Here is an 11,488-nt window from a genome sequence, read left to right on the forward strand (position 1 = left end):
GCTATATTACTGTTAAACATCACAGCAAACAGTTTACAAATGTGTTATCTGCATTACTTGGCCAATAATATAATATAACTTTCTATCCTAATGCTCTGTCACAAAGTCTTCAGATACTCTTCCAAGTCTTCAGATGAGAGAGTCCTGAACAGAAATAAAACTTCCATTGCTTGTACAAGTTTGTTTAGATTGTCTGTATGACACATATTCAAACATTACCTTCCCTTCACAACAGAGACTGTTTTTTGGAAAAGGCTCTGAAAACATGATACATTTTGTTGCTTTTATTCACTGATTCTGTTTATTTAAACTGCTGAAGTCTGTAACACTTTACAATGTAGCAAATTTTTTTTTTAGTCCAACTTTTGGCAATAAGAATCATTTTGGCTACTATTTTTCAATCTGACACTTCTAAAAGCATGGGTTACATATGTAACACAAATTGCATTTATGTTTTGTAAATTATAGCCAATACCTAAAATGTTTACAAAGCAGCCTGTTTAAAATGTTGAAAATATCTTAAAGCTCAATAACAATTTCTATCAACAAGCCATTTACAATAATTATTTTCCTACTGTTTATTAGTTTAGTTCCCATTCAAATTTTTTGTTTTGAGACAATTTTTACGATTGATTTATGCAAATAATTGACTAAATTCAGCCCCATCACCTTAACAAACTGAAGTTAGTTGTGTTCAGACTGAAAAAGGTAAAAGTGCCAGTTGTCTTACTGGACCATAAGCCTGCTCTCCCAATGGAGAAAGACAACTGGTGGTGGCTTAACCTGAGGGTCATCACACCTCAGGTGAGGTGAGATTGCGAAGCGAGTCCTTCAGTGTAATTTCAGCTAGAGCAGGAATTGAACCCAGGCTGTCGATCACCATTCTGAACTGCAAATCAGCTGTCAGGCAAATGAGCTAACCGTAGCGAAAAGGTTTGAATGCCCCTTAATAATGATGGAAGGGATCCCAGTGGCCTTACAACATACAAATGTTTAAGGTATTGACACCTACATAGTGGCATCTAACCATATTATTTGGGCCCTCTTGCAGTGATAGTGTCCTTGCCCTAAGCAGGGAAGCCCACATTCACGTCTCACTTGCTTCAGGGGTGTGCAATAACATCTTTCATCAGGCTGATTAGAAAAAAATAAGATAACAATTTTAATAAATGCTCTGACTAGAAGAGTTTGAACTGAAATGATGGGGGGAGAACAGGAATATTCTTCTGAAATTATGGCTCAAACCCTTTCAGGATTGGGGTATGATACATATGTTTTTATGTCAGCGTGCCTGGTACTTCACTTGCAATGACATTCCATTTTACTTGCCTGGTGTTTTATACCTTGGGAAACTCTGAGCGTCACCAAAGATGTAAATCTTCACTAAGGTTTTACAAGTAGCCCAATCACAAAAGGATTCATGGAAAATTGCAGTGTGGAAGGCTGTTTGATTGGTCTTGTCTATAAAGAGCATTATTTTTTAAAAATCATTCACTGGATGCAGGCGATACTGGCCAGGCTGACATTTATTACACGTAGGGCAGTTAGGAGTCAGACACATTGCTGTGGGTCCAGAGAGACATATAGGCCATCAGTTTCCCAAAAGACAAAAACAAACTAGTTGGATTGTTCCAGACAATCAACAACAGTATTCATTTGTTTCTTAATTCCAGATTTTTTTTTTAAAGAATGGATTTCCAAGTCAGGATTTGCTCTCAGGTCCCCAGACATTACCTGGATCTCTGAATGAATACCTAACTACCACAAAGCCGATTTATTCTGCATCTTTCAGTCTAATTCTTGTTCATAACCTTATCAGTAATTCATCCTTAAGTACCTGTAAACACTATATATTTTTCCAATTCATGGAACCAGCTTCCACCACTTTTCAAGTCGACTGTTGCAGATGGCAACAACCCTGGATAAAAATATTTCACTTCATCTCCATTCTAAATCTTTTAAAATCACTTTTGAGACAGAAAACAGCTGACATACTCCATAAGAGTCCTTAATGATATTGAAAACCTCCATTAGGTCACTTCCTTGTGTAACTTTTGCAAGTCCATGGAGAAAGACTGTAATTATTCCAAAGTCATATTTTAATATCTTTTTTGAAATGTAGTGTCCAGAATTGTCCATGAGATCAGTGATTTGTATTGTTTGAGCATGATCACTACGTTTTTATATTTTATGCCCTACTTATAAATAAAATTAACACTATTTTTATCAACTGGGCTTGTAACTTTTAAGAATTCACACACATGGATGGGAAGATCTAAGTTCTTATCTACACTTTTCATAATTGCCATTTTTTTGTGTAAGGGTAAAGTCAGCACAGCCTTATCATACCATAAGGCTGCTCTCTCATTTGAGACAGACTACTGGTGGTGCTTTAACCTGAAGGGTTAGGTGAGGGGGGAGATTGAGAAGGTGGAACCTTCATGGTGATATCAGCTGGTGCAGAAATTGAACCTATATTGTTGGTGTCATTCTACATTGCAAACTAGACACCCAAGCTAACCAGCCCCAATGCCAGTTTTCTCTTCTAGGTTCTTGATTCTTCTAGATTCCCTACAGTGTGGAAACAAGCCCCTCGGCCCAACAAGTCCACACTGCCCCTTGAAGCATCCCACCCAGACCCATCCCCCTGTAACCCACACATCCCTGAACACTATGGGCAATTTAGCATGGCCAATCCACCTAGCCTGCACATCTTTGGACTGTGGGAGGAAACCGGAGCACCTGGAGGAAACCCACGCAGACACAGGGAGCATGTGCAAACTCCACACAGGCAGTTGCCGGAGGCTGGAATCGAACCCGGATCCCTGGTGCTGTGAGGCTGCAGTGCTAACCACTGAGCCGCCGTGCTGTACTACATCTCTGTATCAGTCCTCACAAAGTACCAAGGCTTGTAACATCTGCAAACTTGGTCATTTACAAACTTGGTCATTCGACCCTGTACTGACTCTTGGGAAACACCACCTCAAACAATGCCTACTTTGACAAACAGTTATCCACCACCACCTGCTGCATTCTGTCACTGAATCACTTCCTCAATTGCATGGGCTTCCATCTTCTTAATCAACTTTAAACTCGGTCAAACATTTTTGGAAGTCTGTACATATACCTGGCATGCTAGCGGGATCAATTTCTTCTGTTTTGTTTTACATTTTCTTCTCTGTTACCTCACCAAATAATTTAATATAGTTTGTCAGTCATGGTTTTCCTTTAATGGATTCATGCTGGCTCTTCTTCGTTAACTCACGTCTTTAGAAATGACGGTTCGTTTTTTCTCTGATAATAGCTTCCAAACATCACACAGGCTGACTGGTCTGCAGTTTTCTGGTTTATGGTACTATGGTTTAAGGACTATCTCTCAATTGCACCTGTAAATCTCCTGTAAACATCCTCCATAGCTTTAGCAAACAGTTGATTTTTTCCCCAAGTTTAGCTGAGATAGACTATTACTTGAAAATTAATTCCTCCCCAGTTGAACATTTCATTATTGATCTTTTCTGGGCCCTTTACCATTATTCCTCTAATCCAAATTATATTGTGGTTTCTAATCTCCTAAATGATCTCCAACTACAACACATTCTATTTGCCTAAATTCATTTCCTGAAACTCATTCCAACTCTCCTTCCTCACTGGACTGGAGACATTTATTGAGAAAGTTTAATTTATATGTTAAAGGAAAACACCTCTTATTGCCCTAGCAATACTGTTTCCCTATATACACTGACTATTTAAAGTCTCCTAATATTACTGTTCTATTTTCATTACATGCTTTTGAAATTTGCCACCAAATTTGCTCATTGATCTCTCTCTCTCATTACTTGGCACTCTATAAAAATACCCAGCAATGTAACAGAATCACCTCTGTTTCTAATATCAGCCGAAAGATTCGGATTTAGTTTATCCTTTCTATTTCAAATTGTAACATTATCATGAATCAATACTGCTACACACCACTTTTTTTTTCTATCATTCTTGAATACTTGCCAAGCTGGAAAATTACGAATAAATTATTAGCTTTGTTTAAGTCATTACTGTATTAATTCAACTACATCAGAATCGTACATGATAATCTGTGATTGCAACTGACCAACGTTATTTGTTATGGTACTGAGATTGATGTAGGTAAAATTTACTACCACCTCCATATTTTTTCCCTGCAAATTCAAGGAAATTTTATTGTTGTTATATATCTGAATAATCTTATCCTATTGCTGCCCCTTTCTGCTATTTTCTCATTCCATGGCCCCAGCCAAATTAGTTTAAACCCACCCCATTGTATAGTCAACATCTCTCAACAATGGTTCTAGCTTTGTTCGAGTGCATTCTATCCATCTTGTAAAAGGTGCACCATCACTCATAACTGGTCCCAGTGCTCAAGGATCAGTCCCTCCTGCATCATTTAATTCTACAATCTTCCTGTTTCTATATTCACTAACATGTGGCACTACAAGTAATCCTGTGATTACTACCTTTGAAGTTCTCTTCTTAAAATCTTTATCTCTGGCTCTTTAAGCTATCTGAAACACCATAGGACTTTTTTTAACCACATGGTTGGTTCCAGTATGGACCATGTTGACTGGCTGTTCTCATTTTCCTTGCAGCGTATTCAGTACCTGCTCTGGCCCTGGACACCAGAGAGACAATATACCATTCCAAAATCATTCTTACGGTTGCTTAAACATCTGTCTATTCTTCTTAACAAAGTGTATAGCTGGATGAACACAGCAGGCCCAGCAGCATCTCAGGAGCACAGAAGTTGACATTTCGGGCCTAGACCCTTCATCAGAGAGGGGGATGGGGAGAGGGTTCTGAAATAAATAGGGAGAGAGGGGGAGGCGGACCGAAGATGGATAGAGGAGAAGATAGGTGGGGAAGGGAGTATAGGTGGGGAGGTGGGGAGGGGATAGGTCAGTCCGGGGAGGACGGACAGGTCAAGGAGGCGGAATGAGGTTGGTAGGTGGGAAATGGAGGTGCGGCTTGAGGTGGGAGGAGGGCTTAGGTGAGAGGAAGAACAGTTTAGGGAGGCAAGGACGAGCTGGGCTGGTTTGGTGATGCAGTGGAGGGAGGGGACGAGCTGGGCTGGTTTTGGGATGCAGTGGGGGAGAGGGAGATTTTGAAGCTTGTGAAGTCCACGTTGATACCATTGGGCTGCAGGGTTCCCAAGTGGAACATGAGTTGCTGTTCCTGCAACCTGCGGGTGGCATCATTGTGGCACTGCAGGGGACCCATGATGGACATGTTGTCTGAGGAACGGGAGGGGGAGTTGAAATGGTTCGTGACTGGGAGGTGCAGTTGTTTATTGTGAACCGAGCGTGTGTTCTGCAAAGCGGTCCCCAAGCCTCCGCTTGGTTTCCCCAATGTAGAGGAAGCCACACCAGGTACAGTGGATACAGTATACTACATTGGCAGATGTGCAGGTGAACATCTGCTTAATATGGAAAGTCATCTTGGGGCCTGGGATGGGGGTGAGGGAGGAGGTGTGGGGGCAAGTGTAGCACTTCCTGCGGTTGCAGGGGAAGGTGCCAGGTGTCGTGGGGTTGGAGGGGAGTGTGGAGTGAACAACGGAGTCACAGGGAGAGTGGTCTCTCCGGAAAGCAGACAAGGGTGGGGATGGAAAAATGTCTTTGGTGGTGGGGTCGGATTGTAGATGGCGGAAGTGTCGGAGGATGACGCGTTGTTTATGCTCCTGAGATGCTGCTTGGCCTGCTGTGTTCATCCAGCTACACACGTTGTTATCTTGGATTCTCCAGCATCTGCAGTTGCCATTATCTCTGTCTATTCTTCTTAACTGTCTCCTAAAATACTGCATTTATATTTTCATTTGCATGACAGTCAAATCTCTTGCATTCTTGCAAGAAGTCCTCACCCTTCCAAGTATTCAAATAGGTTTGTACATGTCACTAGCTTTGAGGATTTCTGGACTACTCGTGTTTTCTCAAACCCTGTCTGATGATCACACACCTCTTTACCTGTAACACCTCCTGCGGCAGTGGGATCACTTCCTATAATTTCTGATCCCAGGTTCCTGTCAGTGCTAAAACTTGCTATGCAAGTTTCTTACTCAGAGAAGGAGTTTAAGCAATTGGCAATATTTGTCAAACTTACGGTTATCTCGGATGCAAGAGGTGTTCTGATCTTATCACATAGAACCAGACAAGCATAAAAGGAGTAACAAGGTGTGGAGCTGGATGAACAAACACAGCAGGTCAGGCAGCATCAAAGGGGCGGGAAAAATGACATTTCAGGTCTGGACCCTTCTACAGAAATGGGGGAGAGAGGGGGATCTGAAACAAATAGAGAGAGGGGGGAGGCAGAGACAGAAGGTAGATAGAGAAGCAGATAGGTGGAGAGAAGACGGACAGTTCAAGGGGGTGGGATGATGCCAGTACAGGTGAGTGTAGGTAGGGAGGTGAGATGGGGGTTGGTCAGTGAGGAGGGAGGGAAGACGGATAGGTCAAGGAGGTGGAGATGAGGCTTGTAGGTAGGAAGCAGGGGTGGGGGTTGGTCAGTGAAGTGGGAGGAGTGGATAGGTGAGAGAAGAGATGGACAGGTCATGGAGGCAGGGGCGAGATGGACTGGCCTTGGGATGAGGTCGGGGTGGGGAGACTTTGAAGCTTGTGAAGTCCACATTGAGACAAAACTTCCAATTCCCTGGCCCTTAACCATGGATGTCGAGTCCCTATATACATGCATTCCCCATGCAGATGGCCTAAAAGCCCTCTACTTCTTCCTCTCCTGCAGCCCCGACCAGTTCCACTCCATTGACACCCTTATCCACCTAACCCCAAACTCGTCCTTACCTTTAACAACTTCTCCTTCAATCCTCCCACTTCCTACAGACGAAAGGGGGTGGCCATGGGTACCCACATGGGCCGAAGCAACGCCTACCTCTTTGTAGGATACAAAGAAGGAACAGTCCCTCTTCTGAAGCTATACTGCCACCGGCACCCACCTCTTCCTCTGTTACTACGATGACTTTTTTTTTATTGGGGCAGCCTCGTGCTCCCACGAGGAGCTTGAACAATTATCCACTTTACTAACACTTTCCACCCCAACCTTAAGTTCACACGGACCTTCTATGATACCTCTCTCTCCTTCGTGGACCCCTCTGTCTCCATCTCTGGTAACCACCTGGATACTGATATCTATTTCAAGCCCACTGACTCCCACAGCTACCTAGAATACACCTCCTCTCACCCATGTTCCTGCAAGAATGCCATCCCCTCCTCTATTCCCAATTCCTTTGCCTCCACCACACCTGCTCCCAAGATCAGGCGTTCCACTCCCGGATACCCCTCGTTGTTCAAGGACCGCAATTTGCCCCCCACAGTGGTCAGACACACCTCGACCGCACCTCCTGTGTCTCCTGCACCTCAGCCCTCACATCCTCTCCCTGCAATAATAACAAAGACAGAATTCCCCTTGTCCTCACGTATCACCCCATCAACATCTGGATTCAATGTTTCATTCTCCGCCACCTGCAATCTGACCCCACGACGAATGATATATTTTCCTCCCCACCCTTATCTGCCTTCTGGAGGGGCCACTCTCTGCGTGACTCCCTTGTCTGCTCCACACTCCCCTCCAGCCCCACCACCCCGGCACTTTTCCCTGCAACCGCAGGAAGTGCTACACCTGCCCCTACATCTCACCCCTCACCTCCACCCCAGGCCCTAAGAAAATCTTCCATATTAAACAGATGTTCACCTGCACATCTGCTAATGTGGTATATTATATCTGCTGTTCCCAATGTGGCCTCCTCTAAATCGGGGAAATGAAGCGAAAGCTTGGAGACTGCTTTATAGAGCACCTACGCTCGATTCCCAACAAACAACTACATCTCCCAGTCGCAAATCATTTCAACTCCCCCTCCCAATTCTTGGGCTACATGTCCATCCTGGTCCTCCTCCAGTGTCACAACGATGCCACCTGAAGGCTAGAGGAACAGCACCTCATATTCTGCCTGAGAACCTTGCAGCCCAATGGTCTCAATGTCGGCTTTACAAGCTTCAAAATCTCCCCTCCCCTGACTTCATCTCAGGATCAGCCCGTCTTGTCCCCACCTCCTTGATCTGTCTGCTTTTTCTCCCACCAATTCGTTACCTCACTGACCAACCCCCACCCTTGCTTCCTACCTACTACCCTCATCCTTACCTCCTTGACCTATCTGTCTTCCGTCCCACCTACCCACCCCTCCCTCCTCACTGACGAACCCTCATCCCAATTCCCTACCTACATTCACCTGTACCGGCTTCATCCGTACCTCCTTGACCTGTCCGTCCTCTCTCCACCTATCTGCTCCTCTATCCACCTTCCATCATCACCTCCCCCTCTGTCTATTTGTTTCAGATCCCCCTTTCCCCTCCCCCATTTCTGAAGAAGGGTCCAGATCCCTAACGTCATTTTTCCTGCTCATCTGATGCTGCTTGGCCTGCTGTGTTCATCCAGCCTTACACCTTGTTATCTCAGACTCCAGCATCGGCAGTTCCTACTATCTCCAAGCATAAAAGGGGTCCTTTTTGGTCGCGAATGATAGACAGTCCCCAGTTCTGTAAACAACTGAGGCTGTGATAAATAAAATGCTCGATGTTGAATTCTAATAGTGAAGACTTGTGTAAGACCATGACCTATATATTTATGAAGCTTGCCTTTAAGAACCTTGATCTATAAAACTAAACTGAGAAATTGAAATGATAAAAGTTAATGAAAACACCGGAGTTGATTTTTTTTCACAATTGAGAAATGGAAATTACCATCAAATTATTTAACAACAAGCTGTGAAAAAAAGATTTAACAAAACAAACAAGCTCTTACCTGTTACCCACCAATCAGCTCCCCTCACAGTGTTACATACCTTTCGGATTTCTTTCTCACTGTTCCATGGAAAGCTCATGCATGATTTTCACTGACTCACCCAGTTTCCCTCCAGGTTCCTCTTTCTACTCTCACCGACTCCCTGCCACCACATTTTCTGTTTATATCAGTTTTAATGCGTCTGCATTGTTTCCCTTCAGGCTAGCTATCATTATCTTTCTGCCACATTTATTTTACCTGCTATCATGTAGTTGGCCTCTCAGTCTCCACTGGCGTGTTCTTTCTACTGTTGTTTTAACCAAATCCTCACTTTTATTTCCGTTGTTAGACCATAAGACCATAAGACATAGAAGTGGAAGTAAGGCCATTCGGCCCATCAAGTCCTCTCCACTATTTAATCATGGCTGATGGGCATTTCAACTCCACTTCCCTGCAATCTCCCCATAGCCCTTAATTCCTTGTGAGATCAAGAATTTATCAATTTCCGCCTTGAAGACATTTAATGTCCTGGCCTCCACTGCGCTCCGTGGCAATGAATCCCACAGGCCCACCACTCTCTGGCTGAAGAAATGTCTCCTCATTTCCATTTTAAATTTACCCCCTCTAATTCTAAGGCTGTGCCCATGGGTCCTAGTCTCCCCGCCTAACAGAAACAACTTCCCAGCGTCCACCCTTTCTAAGCCATACATTATCTTGTAAGTTTCTATTAAGATCTCCCCTCAACCTTCTAAACTCTAATGAGTACAATCCCAGGATCCTCAGCCTGAACGTTAAACCTACCATTCCGGGGATCATCCGTGTGAATCTCCGCAGGACACGCTCCAGCGCCAGTCGGTCCTTCCTGAGGTGTGGGGCTCAAAATTGGACACAGTATTCTAAATGGGGCCTAACTAGAGGTTTATAAAGTCGCAGAAGCACATCACTGCTTTTATATTCCAACCATCTTGAGATAAACAACAACATTACATTTGCCTTCTTAATCACAGACTCTACTGCAAGTTAACCTTTAGAGAATCCTGGACCAACACTCCCAGGTCCCTTTGTACTTCTGTTTTATGAATTTCTCACCGTTTAGAAAACAGTCCATGCCTGTATTCTTTTTTCCGAAGTGCAAGACCTCACATTTGCTCACTTTGAATTTCATCAGCCATTTCCTGGACCACTTTCCTAAACTGTCCAAATCTTTCTGCAGCCTCCCCACCTCCTCAGTACTTCCTGCCTGTCCACCTATCTTCGTATCATTGGTAAACTTCGCCAGAATGCCCCCAGTCCCTTTATCCAGATCATTAATAAATAAAGTGAGCAGCTGCGGCCCCAACACTAAACCCCGAGGGACACCACTTGTCACCGGTTGCCATTCCAAAAAAGAGCCTTTTATCCCAACTCTCTGCCTTCTGTCAGACAATAATCCTCAATCCAAGTGTCAATCCTCAATCTAACGTCATGCTGACGTTATAAAATAAAATCTGTAATCACTACATTATGCAAAGGGAAACGTTAAGAAAAAAGCTACTATCATCATCCAAAGCCTTAAAGAGCAAAGTACAGTACAGCACAGGAACAGGCTCTTCAGCACACCAGGGCTTCACCCATATGTGATCAGAGATAATGGGAACTGCAGATGCTGGAGAATCCAAGATAACAAAGTGTGAGGCTGGATGAACACAGCAGGCCAAGCAGCATCTTAGGAGCACAATTGGCCTGCTGTGTTCATCCAGCCCCACACTTTGTTATCTTCACCCATATGTGAAATGTTTCTCAACTAAAAGTCCTTTTGCTTTGACATGGCCTGTATCCCTTTGTTCCCTGCCTGTTCATGTAGCTTTCAAGACACCGCTTAAACTTTGCAATTGTATCTGCTCCTGCCATTTCCTCTGGCAGCCCATTCCAGGCACTTATTGTCCTCTGTGCAAAAAACGTGCTTCTCACATCCCCTTTAAAAATTTCCCCGTTTTACCTTAAAGCTACATCCCTATTAAATGACATTTCTAAGCTGGGAAAAAGACTCTGACTATCCACTTATCTATGCCTCTCATAATTTTGTAAACTCACTCCTCTGACCTTCAAGTGAAAACAAACCAAATTTGTCCAATCTCTTCTCATAGCTAATATCCTCCAAACCAGGCAACAAAGAGGTCAATCTTTTCTGTACCCTTTCCAAAAGCCTCCACATTGTTCCGAAAGTTCGGCAACCAGAACTGGGTGCAATATTCCAAATGTGGGCTTACTAAATTTCGATATAGCTGTAACATGACTTACCAAATTTTATACTCTATGCACTGACCAATGAAGTCAAGCATGCCATACGTCTCTTGACCACCTTACTCACTTGTGTTGCCAGTTCTAGTTCTGTACGCCTAGATCCTTTGGTCTGTTAATGTTTCTAAAAGTTCTATCATTTACTGTATACTTCCTTCCTACATTAAACCTTGCAAAATGCATCATCTTGCTTTCGTCAGGGTTAAATTCTGTCTGCTATTTTTCTGCCCAAGTTTCCAGTCTGTCTGTGGCCAGCTGTATCCTCTGGCAATCCTCCTCACTGTCCAGAGCCCCCCAAATTTTATGTTGTCAGCAAACTTACTAATTAGACGACCTACATTCTCCTCCAAATACATATATATAAAGAACAAAAAACAGGTATCCAAGTCCTGATTCT

The 11,488-nt window shown here is 43.6% G+C and overlaps 1 non-coding gene across 1 annotated transcript; it reads left to right on the top strand.

The window, feature by feature from the left end:
* Window positions 1–913: 913 nt before the first annotated feature.
* Window positions 914–1,038, top strand: LOC125451373 (U6atac minor spliceosomal RNA). The gene has a single exon (XR_007247286.1). It is a non-coding gene; the product is annotated as a U6atac minor spliceosomal RNA (small nuclear RNA).
* Window positions 1,039–11,488: the final 10,450 nt, after the last annotated feature.

The sequence above is a fragment of the Stegostoma tigrinum genome, chromosome 3 (genome assembly GCF_030684315.1).
Source record: "Stegostoma tigrinum isolate sSteTig4 chromosome 3, sSteTig4.hap1, whole genome shotgun sequence".
NCBI classification, from domain to species: Eukaryota; Metazoa; Chordata; class Chondrichthyes; order Orectolobiformes; family Stegostomatidae; genus Stegostoma; species Stegostoma tigrinum.